Source organism: Drosophila miranda (assembly GCF_003369915.1).
Source record: "Drosophila miranda strain MSH22 chromosome Y unlocalized genomic scaffold, D.miranda_PacBio2.1 Contig_Y1_pilon, whole genome shotgun sequence".
Taxonomy (NCBI): Eukaryota; Metazoa; Arthropoda; class Insecta; order Diptera; family Drosophilidae; genus Drosophila; species Drosophila miranda.
In genome coordinates, this window is record NW_022881603.1 from 36,207,009 (window position 1) to 36,221,001 (window position 13,993).

Sequence of the window (13,993 nt, forward strand, 5' to 3'; positions counted from 1 at the left end):
TCATTCTTACTCGCTCTGTCTCTCTCTAACACACAGGTTTCATGGTCGGCTTTGCCAATTGCAAAATATGAGTTCAAGGATCTCAGAACCTATAAGAGCCAGAGCAACCAAATTTGGTATCCACACTCCTGTGATATCGGACCTTGACCGTTTCGTGTCCAAATTTCGCCCCCGCAAAGGACGAAAATCTGGGGCATCCACAAATCTCAAAGACTATTAAGGCTAGAGTACCCAAATTTGGTATCCGCACTTCTGTTAGATCTCACTATAAAACATATATCTCAGAATTTCGCCCCACCCCTTCCGCCCCCACAAAGGACGAAAATCTGTTGCATCCACAATATTGCAGATTCGAGAAAACTAAAAACGCAGAATCATAGATAATGACCATATCTATCAGACTGCTGAATCTGGACCAGATCAGATAATTTTTATAGCCAAAAGGAACAAATCAATTTGCACTGGCTACGCAGCGCCCGACGTCACGCTCATACTGATTTTCTGTCTCTCTCGCACGCACTCTTTGTCGTGTCGTTTAATATTAGCGGCGTCTGCCGGAGGAGAGCCATACTGACTTAGTATCGGGTATAACTGTAGAGTTGCGGTGTCCGCAGCAATTTCCCCCTCGTTTTTTATACCCGATACTCAAAATGAGTATTGGGGTATATTAGATTTGTGATACACTCTTCAAACTAAAAACTGAAATCACATCAACTCTCGCTCGTGGTCAGTTTCCATTATGCAAGTGGCATTCAAATCATCCAGGCGTGATGGAAGACGAATCTACCAAGGAATTAAACATTTCAGAAAACTCAGTCAGCAGCACACTCGGCTTAACTTGGCATCAACGAAGAGATGCATTTAGTTTCACATTTAATCCAAAGGAAGTCTATCCCACTACCACAAAACGAACAATTTTGTCTACTGCGTCGTCGCTATTCGATCCAATCGGTCTGCTATCACCGTTAGGCTATCATTCTTCAGGAGTTGTGGCTTTTGAAACTCGACTGGGACGAGTCTGTCCCCAGAATTTAAGCCACGCATGGAGCAAGTGTTTGGAATCGCTGAATTCACTGTCGTCACTAGCGGTACCTCGTTTTTGTTTGCAGCCTGATACTAGGAGCATTCAAATACATGGATTTTGCGACGCATCGATTCGGGCATACGGCTGCTGTGTTTATGTGCGCACGGAGAATTCGCTTGGACAGGTCACAGTGAAATTGTTCACTTCTAAGTCTAGAGTAGCACCAGTGAAGAAACAGTCTCTTCCGAAGTTTGAACTATGCGGCGCACATCTACTTTCTCAGTTGTATAACAAAGTCAAGGCCATATTCAGTAAACACACTATCACATCTTATTTTTGGAGCGACTCACAGCTCGTATTGCATTGGTTGCAACAACACTCAGTCACCTTATCGACCTTTGTTGGAAATCGAGTGTCCGATATTCAGGATTTAACGTCTGATGGAAAATGGCGCTATGTGCCAACACATCAAAACCCTGCTGATATTCTGTCGCGAGGCTGTAACGTGAGCGAGTTGATTAAGTCTCCATGGTTTTCGGGTCCTACGTTTCTAGTCGAAGATTCACTAAACTGGCCCGCCACTGGTGGAAAACTTGATATTGACATGGACGTGGTTAACTCGGAGAATCGGAAAAGTTTGTTTGCTGCCGTACACGAGACAAATAATATCCTCAACATCGTCGATAATATCAGCTCGTACACTCACAGTCTGCGTCTCATTGCTTGGATGATTAGGTTCATAAGGAGATGTCGGAAGCAATCGACGTTTACCACAACCTCACCGACGCCAGATGAACTTCGTTTTGCTTCACATTGCCTTATTTGGAACATTCAACAAACTCATTTTGTAGAGGACATCCGTTTACTTCAGAAGCAAAAACCATTAAAAAGCAGCTTAAAGTTTCTTACTCCCTTTTTAGAAGTCGTGAACGGATTCGAACTTATCAAGGTTGGTGGACGTTTGGAATACTCAGACCTACAAGACGGTCAAAAACATCCGTTGCTGCTGCCTAGTCAGTCCAAATTTGTATGGAACTATATTCGCCATTTGCATCTTCGGAACTATCACGCTGGACCTAAAGCCCTAGTCGCTCTCATTCGTTTGGAGTATTGGATCGTTAACGCCAGAGACTTGGCACGTAGAATTGTTCGCTCCTGTGTACTACACTGCGTTCGCTACAGACCGAAGCTGCTACAACAACTCATGGGCTCATTACCGCCTAGGCGACTCGCTCCGGCTCGACCCTTTGAACGCTGTGGAGTTGACTTTTGTGGACCCATCAACACATATCTACGCATTCGAGGAAAGGGACCTACAAAAGCATACATAGCCGTGTTCGTTTGCCTTCTCACCAAGGCCGTTCACATCGAAGTAGTCTCTGATTTGTCAACAAAGGCGTTCTTAAACGCATTGAAACGGATGGGAGGTCGTCGCACGCTGCCGACAGACATCTTCTGCGATAATGCCACTAACTTTGTAGGGGCATCGAATCAACTGCAGGAACTAAAAAAGTTTATGTTTTTAAAGCAGACCCAAGATGAAATCTATAAATTTTGCGCATCTGACTTTATTAATTTCCATTTTATTCCCCCCAGGGCACCTCATTTCGGAGGCCTTTGGGAAGCGGCAGTCAAGAGTGCAAAGGGGCTGTTAAATCGTACGCTGGCCAACACCAGGTTCACCTTCGAAGAGTTGAGCACTGTCGTCGTCGAGATAGAATCGATCCTCAACTCGCGCCCGCTATCGCCGCTTTCGTCAGACCCAAATGACTATAGCACTCTCACGGCTGGTCATCTCTGGTCCCCCTCAACGAACCCCCCCGAGGGCACGTTGGTCATCATCCATGAGGACAACCTGCCACCGCTACGCTGGAAACTAGGCCGAGTGCAGTCTACTGTGCTTGGGAAGGATGGACTTGTACGGGTGGTGCACCTCCGCACTGCAAATGGAACATGTTGCAGGCCAATACACAAGTTGGCAATTCTTCCGGTGGTTTGAAAGCAGTCCTTTCAACGGGGCCGGGATGTTCGGTCAAACTCCTTTAAGGAACAAGTATTCAAATGACCCTCGTAAAATAGAGAGCCTACGCTCACTTTTTGTATTTACTCACCATAATTGTACTAAATTCACCACTGTATTCTCTCTCTTATGCCCAGTACTCAAGCACTAAGATTTGTAATAAATAGTTATTCCCTAATACTCAACTGGATCGATCGACTTTTCTCTTTCTTGTATAGACTTTGATTCGTTTGCAGAAAAAACTAACACACCCCCATCCGTGAATTAACATTAATGCGGAAAACGCTCCGTGTACAAACACCATGTTTAAAGAAACATAGCATATCTTTTATATGCAAGGTCACTACTTTACGTACTTCATCATTATTAATGACTTCGTATACGTTGGGCTGAGAAGCTGTTTCGGTAGATTGCTTTGGCATCTCTACTTTGTTGTTTTCTGCGCAGAATTTTTGTCTACTTTGATACCTGGTAGTGACTTTCAGGACTTTATTTTGTATGTCTTTTAGTTCAGATATTGTTATCCGTGACAATGCATCGGCTACAAAATTATCTTTGCCTCTTAGGTACTCTACAGTAAAATTATACTCCTCTAATTCAAGTCTCATACGCGTTAATTTAGAACTGGGGTTTGTCATTGAAAACAAAAATGTTAGTGGTCTATGGTCTGTTTTTACTATGAAATGAGTTCCGTAGACATAGGGGCTAAATTTGGTGATTGCCCAATAAATAGCTGTTAACTCTTGTTCCGTCGTACTTTTGTTGCTTTCTCCTTTGGTAAATGCTCTCGATGCGTAAGCTATTGGGAGTTGAGTTCCGTTGTGGGCTTGTGTTAGCACTGCACCACAGGCTTGCTTACTAGCATCTGTGATTATACAAAATTCTTTCGTAAAATCTGGATATTGTAACAGAGTAGGCTTTATTAATTGAGCTTTAAGATATTCAAATGCATTTTGACATTCATTAGTCCATTCAAATGGACTTATTATACCCGATACTCAAAATGAGTATTGGGGTATATTAGATTTGTGGTAAAAGTGGATGTGTGTAACGTCCAGAAGGAATCGTTTCCGACCCCATAAAGTATATATATTCTTGATCAGCATCAATAGCCGAGTCGATTGAGCCATGTCTGTCTGTCCGTCTGTATTGCAGATTCGAGAAAACTAAAACGCAGAATCATAGATAATGACCATATCTATCTGATTGCTGAATATGGATCAGATAATTTTTATAGCCAAAAGGAACAAATCAATTTGCACTGGCTACGCAGCGCCCGACGTCACGATCAGACTGATTTTCTGTCTCTCTCGCACGCACTCTTTGTCGTGTCGTTTAATATTAGCGGCGTCTGCCGGAGGAGAGCCATACTGACTTAGTATCGGGTATAACTGTAGAGTTGCGGTGTCCGCAGCAACTCACAACGTTCCCCCTCGTAATGTTTTTATACCCGATACTCAAAATGAGTATTGGGGTATATTAGATTTGTGGTAAAAGTGGATGTGTGTAACGTCCAGAAGGAATCGTTTCCGACCCCATAAATTATATATATTCTTGATCAGCATCAATAGCCGAGTCGATTGAGCCATGTCTGTCTGTCCGTCTGTCCATCTGTCCGTCCGTCCGTCTGTCTGTCTGTCCGTCCACTTCAGCGCCTAGTGCTCAAAGACTATAAGAGCTAGAGCAACGATGTTTTGTATCCAGACTTCTGCGATATGACACTGCTACAAAAATATTTCAAAACTTCGCCCCGCCCACTTCCGCCCCCACAAAGGACGAAAATCTGTGGCATCCACATTTTTAAAGATACGATAAAAACAAAAACGCAGAATCGTAGACGATGACCATATGTTTTAGAATGTAAGATCTCAACCAGATCGTATAATTATAATAGCCAGAATCAAGAAAACAATTTCATTCTTTCTCGCTCTGTCTCTCTCTAACACACAGGTTTCATGGTCGGTTTTGCCAATTGCAAAATATGAGTTCAAGGATCTCAGAACCTATAAGATCCAGAGCAACCAAATTTGGTATCCACACTCCTGTGATATCGGACCTTGACCGTTTCGTGTCCAATTTTCGCCACACCCCCTTCCGCCCCCGCAAAGGACGAAAATCTGGGGCATCCACAAATCTCAGAGACTATTAAGGCTAGAGTAACCAAATTTAGTATCCGCACTTCTGTTAGATCTCACTATAAAACGTATATCTCAGAATTTCCCCCCACCCCCTTCCGCCCCCACAAAGGACGAAAATCTGTTGCATCCACAATATTGCACATTCGAGAAAACTAAAAACGCAGAATCATAGATAACGATCATATCTATCAGATTGCTGAATCTGGACCAGATCAGATAATTTTTATAGCCAAAAGGAACAAATCAATTTGCACTGGCTACGCAGCGCCCGACGTCACGCTCAGACTGATTTTCTGTCTCTCTCGCACGCACACTTTGTCGTGTCGTTTAATATTAGCGGCGTCTGCCGGAGGAGAGCCATACTGACTTAGTATCGGGTATAACTGTAGAGTTGCGGTGTCCGCAGCAACTTCCCTCTCGTTTTTTATACCCGATACTCAAAATGAGTATTGGGGTATATTAGATTTGTGGTAAAAGTGGATGTGTGTAACGTCCAGAAGGAATCGTTTCCGACCCCATAAAGTATATATATTCTTGATCAGCATCAATAGCCGAGTCGATTGAGCCCTGTCTGTCTGTCCGTCCGTCCGTCTTTCCGTCTGTCCGTCCCCTTCAGCGCCTAGTGCTCAAAGACTATAAGATCTAGAGCAACGATGTTTTGGATCCAGACTTCTGTGATATGACACTGCTACAAAAATATTTCAAAACTTCGCCCCGCCCACTTCCGCCCCCACAAAGGACGAAAATCTGTTGCATCCACAATATTGCACATTCGAGAAAACTAAAAACGCAGAATCATAGATAACGACCATATCTATCAGATTGCTGAATCTGGATCAGATCAGATCATTTTTATAGCCAATAGGAACAAATCAATTTGCAGTGGCTACGCAGCGCACGACGTCACGATCAGACTGATTTTCTGTCTCTCTCGCACGCACTCTTTGTCGTGTCGTTTAATATTAGCGGCGTCTGCCGGAGGAGAGCCATACTGACTTAGTATCGGGTATAACTGTAGAGTTGCGGTGTCCGCAGCAACTCACAACGTTCCCCCTCGTAATGTTTTTATACCCGATACTCAAAATGAGTATTGGGGTATATTAGATTTGTGGTAAAAGTGGATGTGTGTAACGTCCAGAAGGAATCGTTTCCGACCCCATAAATTATATATATTCTTGATCAAAATCAATAGCCGAGTCGATTGAGCCATGTCTGTCTGTCCGTCTGTCCATCTGTCCGTCCGTCCGTCTGTCTGTCTGTCCGTCCACTTCAGCGCCTAGTGCTCAAAGACTATAAGAGCTAGAGCAACGATGTTTTGTATCCAGACTTCTGCGATATGACACTGCTACAAAAATATTTCAAAACTTCGCCCCGCCCACTTCCGCCCCCACAAAGGACGAAAATCTGTGGCATCCACATTTTTAAAGATACGATAAAAACAAAAACGCAGAATCGTAGACGATGACTATATGTTTTAGAATGTAAGATCTCAACCAGATCGTATAATTATAATAGCCAGAATCAAGAAAACAATTTCATTCTTTCTCGCTCTGTCTCTCTCTAACACACAGGTTTCATGGTCGGTTTTGCCAATTGCAAAATATGAGTTCAAGGATCTCAGAACCTATAAGATCCAGAGCAACCAAATTTGGTATCCACACTCCTGTGATATCGGACCTTGACCGTTTCGTGTCCAATTTTCGCCACACCCCTTCCGCCCCCGCAAAGGACGAAAATCTGGGGCATCCACAAATCTCAGAGACTATTAAGGCTAGAGTAACCAAATTTAGTATCCGCACTTCTGTTAGATCTCACTATAAAACGTATATCTCAGAATTTCCCCCCACCCCATTCCGCCCCCACAAAGGACGAAAATCTGTTGCATCCACAATATTGCACATTCGAGAAAACTAAAAACGCAGAATCATAGATAACGACCATATCTATCAGATTGCTGTATCTGGACCAGATCAGATAATTTTTATAGCCAAAAGGAACAAATCAATTTGCACTGGCTACGCAGCGCCCGACGTCACGCTCAGACTGATTTTCTGTCTCTCTCGCACGCACTCTTTGTCGTGTCGTTTAATATTAGCGGCGTCTGCCGGAGGAGAGCCATACTGACTTAGTATCGGGTATAACTGTAGAGTTGCGGTGTCCGCAGCAACTTCCCCCTCGTTTTTTATACCCGATACTCAAAATGAGTATTGGGGTATATTAGATTTGTGGTAAAAGTGGATGTGTGTAACGTCCAGAAGGAATCGTTTCCGACCCCATAAAGTATATATATTCTTGATCAGCATCAATAGCCGAGTCGATTGAGCCATGTCTGTCTGTCTGTCTGTCCGTCCGTCCGTCTGTCCGTCTGTCCGTCTGTCCGTCCCCTTCAGCGCCTAGTGCTCAAAGACTATAAGATCTAGAGCAACGATGTTTTGGATCCAGACTTCTGTGATATGACACTGCTACAAAAATATTTCAAAACTTCGCCCCGCCCACTGCCGCCCCCACAAAGGACGAAAATCTGTTGCATCCACAATATTGCACATTCGAGAAAACTATATACGCAGAATCATAGATCACGACCATATCTATCAGATTGCTGAATCTGGACCAGATCAGATAATTTTTATAGCCAAAAGGAACAAATCAATTTGCACTGGCTACGCAGCGCACGACGTCACGATCAGACTGATTTTCTGTCTCTCTCGCACGCACTCTTTGTCGTGTCGTTTAATATTAGCGGCGTCTGCCGGAGGAGAGCCATACTGACTTAGTATCGGGTATAACTGTAGAGTTGCGGTGTCCGCAGCAACTCACAACGTTCCCCCTCGTAATGTTTTTATACCCGATACTCAAAATGAGTATTGGGGTATATTAGATTTGTGGTAAAAGTGGATGTGGGTAACGTCCAGAAGGAATCGTTTCCGACCCCATAAATTATATATATTCTTGATCAAAATCAATAGCCGAGTCGATTGAGCCATGTCTGTCTGTCCGTCTGTCCATCTGTCCGTCCGTCCGTCTGTCTGTCTGTCCGTCCACTTCAGCGCCTAGTGCTCAAAGACTATAAGAGCTAGAGCAACGATGTTTTGTATCCAGACTTCTGTGATATGACACTGCTACAAAAATATTTCAAAACTTCGCCCCGCCCACTTCCGCCCCCACAAAGGACGAAAATCTGTGGCATCCACATTTTTAAAGATACGATAAAACCAAAAACGCAGAATCGTAGACGATGACTATATGTTTTAGAATGTAAGATCTCAACCAGATCGTATAATTATAATAGCCAGAATCAAGAAAACAATTTCATTCTTTCTCGCTCTGTCTCTCTCTAACACACAGGTTTGCAAGGTTTTGCCAATTGCAAAATATGAGTTCAAGGATCTCAGAACCTATAAGAGCCAGAGCAACCAAATTTGGTATCCACACTCCTGTGATATCGGACCTTGACCGTTTCGTGTCCAAATTTCGCCACACCCTCTTCCGCCCCCGCAAAGGACGAAAATCTGGGGCATCCACAAATCTCAGAGACTATTAAGGCTAGAGTAACCAAATTTAGTATCCGCACTTCTGTTAGATCTCACTATAAAACGTATATCTCAGAATTTCCCCCCACCCCCTTCCGCCCCCACAAAGGACGAAAATCTGTTGCATCCACAATATTGCACATTCGAGAAAACTAAAAACGCAGAATCATAGATAACGACCATATCTATCAGATTGCTGTATCTGGACCAGATCAGATAATTTTTATAGCCAAAAGGAACAAATCAATTTGCACTGGCTACGCAGCGCCCGACGTCACGCTCAGACTGATTTTCTGTCTCTCTCGCACGCACTCTTTGTCGTGTCGTTTAATATTAGCGGCGTCTGCCGGAGGAGAGCCATACTGACTTAGTATCGGGTATAACTGTAGAGTTGCGGTGTCCGCAGCAACTTCCCCCTCGTTTTTTATACCCGATACTCAAAATGAGTATTGGGGTATATTAGATTTGTGGTAAAAGTGGATGTGTGTAACGTCCAGAAGGAATCGTTTCCGACCCCATAAAGTATATATATTCTTGATCAGCATCAATAGCCGAGTCGATTGAGCCATGTCTGTCTGTCTGTCTGTCCGTCCGTCCGTCTGTCCGTCTGTCCGTCTGTCCGTCCCCTTCAGCGCCTAGTGCTCAAAGACTATAAGATCTAGAGCAACGATGTTTTGGATCCAGACTTCTGTGATATGACACTGCTACAAAAATATTTCAAAACTTCGCCCCGCCCACTTCCGCCCCAACAAAGGACGAAAATCTGTGGCATCCACATTTTTAAAGATACGATAAAACCAAAAACGCAGAATCGTAGACGATGACTATATGTTTTAGAATGTAAGATCTCAACCAGATCGTATAATTATAATAGCCAGAATCAAGAAAACAATTTCATTCTTTCTCGCTCTGTCTCTCTCTAACACACAGGTTTGCAAGGTTTTGCCAATTGCAAAATATGAGTTCAAGGATCTCAGAACCTATAAGAGCCAGAGCAACCAAATTTGGTATCCACACTCCTGTGATATCGGACCTTGACCGTTTCGTGTCCAAATTTCGCCCCACCCTCTTCCGCCCCCGCAAAGGACGAAAATCTGGGGCATCCACAAATCTCAGAGACTATTAAGGCTAGAGTAACCAAATTTAGTATCCGCACTTCTGTTAGATCTCACTATAAAACGTATATCTCAGAATTTCGCCCCCCCCCCTTCCGCCCCCACAAAGGACGAAAATCTGTTGCATCCACAAGATTGCACATTCGAGAAAACTAAAAACGCAGAATCATAGATAACGACCATATCTATCAGATTGCAGAATCTGGACCAGATCAGATAACTTTTATAGCCAAAAGGAACAAATCAATTTGCACTGGCTACGCAGCGCCCGACGTCACGCTCAGACTGATTTTCTGTCTCTCTCGCACGCACTCTTTGTCGTGTCGTTTAATATTAGCGGCGTCTGCCGGAGGAGAGCCATACTGACTTAGTATCGGGTATAACTGTAGAGTTGCGGTGTCCGCAGCAACTCACAACGTTCCCCCTCGTAATGTTTTTATACCCGATACTCAAAATGAGTATTGGGGTATATTAGATTTGTGGTAAAAGTGGATGTGTGTAACGTCCAGAAGGAATCGTTTCCGACCCCATAGATTATATATATTCTTGATCAGCATCAATAGCCGAGTCGATTGAGCCATGTCTGTCTGTCCGTCTGTCCATCTGTCCGTCCGTCCGTCTGTCTGTCTGTCCGTCCACTTCAGCTCCTAGTGCTCAAAGACTATAAGAGCTAGAGCAACGATGTTTTGTATCCAGACTTCTGTGATATGACACTGCTACAAAAATATTTCAAAACTTCGCCCCGCCCACTTCCGCCCCCACAAAGGACGAAAATCTGTGGCATCCACATTTTGAAAGATACGATAAAACCAAAAACGCAGAATCGTAGAGGATGACTATATGTTTTAGAATGTAAGATCTCAACCAGATCGTATAATTATAATAGCCAGAATCAAGAAAACAATTTCATTCTTTCTCGCTCTGTCTCTCTCTAACACACAGGTTTCATGGTCGGTTTTGCCAATTGCAAAATATGAGTTCAAGGATCTCAGAACCTATAAGAGCCAGAGCAATCAAATTTGGTATCCACACTCCTGTGATATCGGACCTTGACCGTTTCGTGTCCAAATTTCGCCACCCCCCCTTCCGCCCCCGCAAAGGACGAAAATCTGGGGCATCCACAAATCTCAGAGACTATTAAGGCTAGAGTAACCAAATTTAGTATCCGCACTTCTGTTAGATCTCACTATAAAACGTATATCTCAGAATTTCGCCCCACCCCCTTCCGCCCCCACAAAGGACGAAAATCTGTTGCATCCACAATATTGCACATTCGGGAAAACTAAAAACGCAGAATCATAGATAACGACCATATCTATCAGATTGCTGAATCTGGACCAGATCAGATAATTTTTATAGCCAATAGGAACAAATCAATTTGCACTGGCTACGCAGCGCCCGACGTCACGCTCAGACTGATTTTCTGTCTCTCTCGCACGCACTCTTTGTCGTGTCGTTTAATACTAGCGGCGTCTGCCGGAGGAGAGCCATACTGACTTAGTATCGGGTATACCTGTAGAGTTGCGGTGTCCGCAGCAACTCACAACGTTCCCCCTCGTAATGTTTTTATACCCGATACTCAAAATGAGTATTGGGGTATATTAGATTTGTGGTAAAAGTGGATGTGTGTAACGTCCAGAAGGAATCGTTTCCGACCCCATAAATTATATATATTCTTGATCAGCATCAATAGCCGAGTCGATTGAGCCCTGTCTGTCTGTCCGTCTGTCCATCTGTCCGTCCGTCCGTCTGTCTGTCTGTCCGTCCACTTCAGCGCCTAGTGCTCAAAGACTATAAGAGCTAGAGCAACGATGTTTTGTATCCAGACTTCTGTGATATGACACTGCTACAAAAATATTTCAAAACTTCGCCCCGCCCACTTCCGCCCCCACAAAGGACGAAAATCTGTGGCATCCACATTTTTAAAGATACGATAAAACCAAAAACGCAGAATCGTAGAGGATGACTATATGTTTTAGAATGTAAGATCTCAACCAGATCGTATAATTATAATAGCCAGAATCAAGAAAACAATTTCATTCTTTCTCGCTCTGTCTCTCTCTAACACACAGGTTTCATGGTCGGTTTTGCCAATTGCAAAATATGAGTTCAAGGATCTCAGAACCTATAAGAGCCAGAGCAACCAAATTTGGTATCCACACTCCTGTGATATCGGACCTTGACCGTTTCGTGTCCAAATTTCGCCACACCCCCTTCCGCCCCCGCAAAGGACGAAAATCTGGGGCATCTACAAATCTCAGAGACTATTAAGGCTAGAGTAACCAAATTTAGTATCCGCACTTCTGTTAGATCTCACTATAAAACGTATATCTCAGAATTTCGCCCCACCCCCTTCCGCCCCCACAAAGGACGAAAATCTGTTGCATCCACAATATTGCACATTCGAGAAAACTAAAAACGCAGAATCATAGATAACGACCATATCTATCAGATTGCTGAATCTGGACCAGATCAGATAATTTTTATAGCCAAAAGGAACAAATCAATTTGCACTGGCTACGAAGCGCCCGACGTCACGCTCAGACTGATTTTCTGTCTCTCTCGCACGCACTCTTTGTCGTGTCGTTTAATATTAGCGGCGTCTGCCGGAGGAGAGCCATACTGACTTAGTATCGGGTATAACTGTAGAGTTGCGGTGTCCGCAGCAACTCACAACGTTCCCCCTCGTAATGTTTTTATACCCGATACTCAAAATGAGTATTGGGGTATATTAGATTTGGGGTAAAAGTGGATGTGTGTAACGTCCAGAAGGAATCGTTTCCGACCCCATAAATTATATATATTCTTGATCAGCATCAATAGCCGAGTCGATTGAGCCATGTCTGTCTGTCCGTCTGTCCGTCTGTCCATCTGTCCGTCCGTCCGTCTGTCTGTCTGTCCGTCCACTTCAGCGCCTAGTGCTCAAAGACTATAAGAGCTAGAGCAACGATGTTTTGTATCCAGACTTCTGTGATATGACACTGCTACAAAAATATTTCAAAACTTCGCCCCGCCCACTTCCGCCCCCACAAAGGACGAAAATCTGTTGCATCCACAATATTGCACATTCGAGAAAACTAATAAAAACGCAGAATCATAGATAACGACCATATCTATCAGATTGCTGAATCTGGACCAGATCAGATAATTTTTATAGCCAAAAGGAACAAATCAATTTGCACTGGCTACGCAGCGCCCGACGTCACGATCAGACTGATTTTCTGTCTCTCTCGCACGCACTCTTTGTCGTGTCGTTTAATATTAGCGGCGTCTGCCGCAGGAGAGCCATACTGACTTAGTATCGGGTATAACTGTAGAGTTGCGGTGTCCGCAGCAACTCACAACGTTCCCCCTCGTAATGTTTTTATACCCGATACTCAAAATGAGTATTGGGGTATATTAGATTTGTGGTAAAAGTGGATGTGTGTAACGTCCAAAAGGAATCGTTTCCGACCCCATAAATTATATATATTCTTGATCAGCATCAATAGCCGAGTCGATTGAGCCCTGTCTGTCTGTCCGTCCGTCCGTCTGTCCGTCTGTCCGTCCCCTTCAGCGCCTAGTGCTCAAAGACTATAAGTTCTAGAGCAACGATGTTTTGGATCCAGACTTCTGTGATATGACACTGCTACAAAAATATTTCAAAACTTCGCCCCGCCCACTTCCGCCCCCACAAAGGACGAAAATCTGTTGCATCCACTATATTGCACATTCGAGAAAACTAATAAAAACGCAGAATCATAGATAACGACCATATCTATCAGATTGCTGAATCTGGACCAGATCAGATAATTTTTATAGCCAAAAGGAACAAATCAATTTGCACTGGCTACGCAGCGCCCGACGTCACGATCAGACTGATTTTCTGTCTCTCTCGCACGCACTCTTTGTCGTGTCGTTTAATATTAGCGGCGTCTGCCGGAGGAGAGCCATACTGACTTAGTATCGGGTATAACTGTAGAGTTGCGGTGTCCGCAGCAACTCACAACGTTCCCCCTCGTAATGTTCTTATACCCGATACTCAAAATGAGTATTGGGGTATATTAGATTTGTGGTAAAAGTGGATGTGTGTAACGTCCAGAAGGAATCGTTTCCGACCCCATAAATTATATATATTCTTGATCAGCATCAATAGCCGAGTCGATTGAGCCATGTCTGTCTGTCCG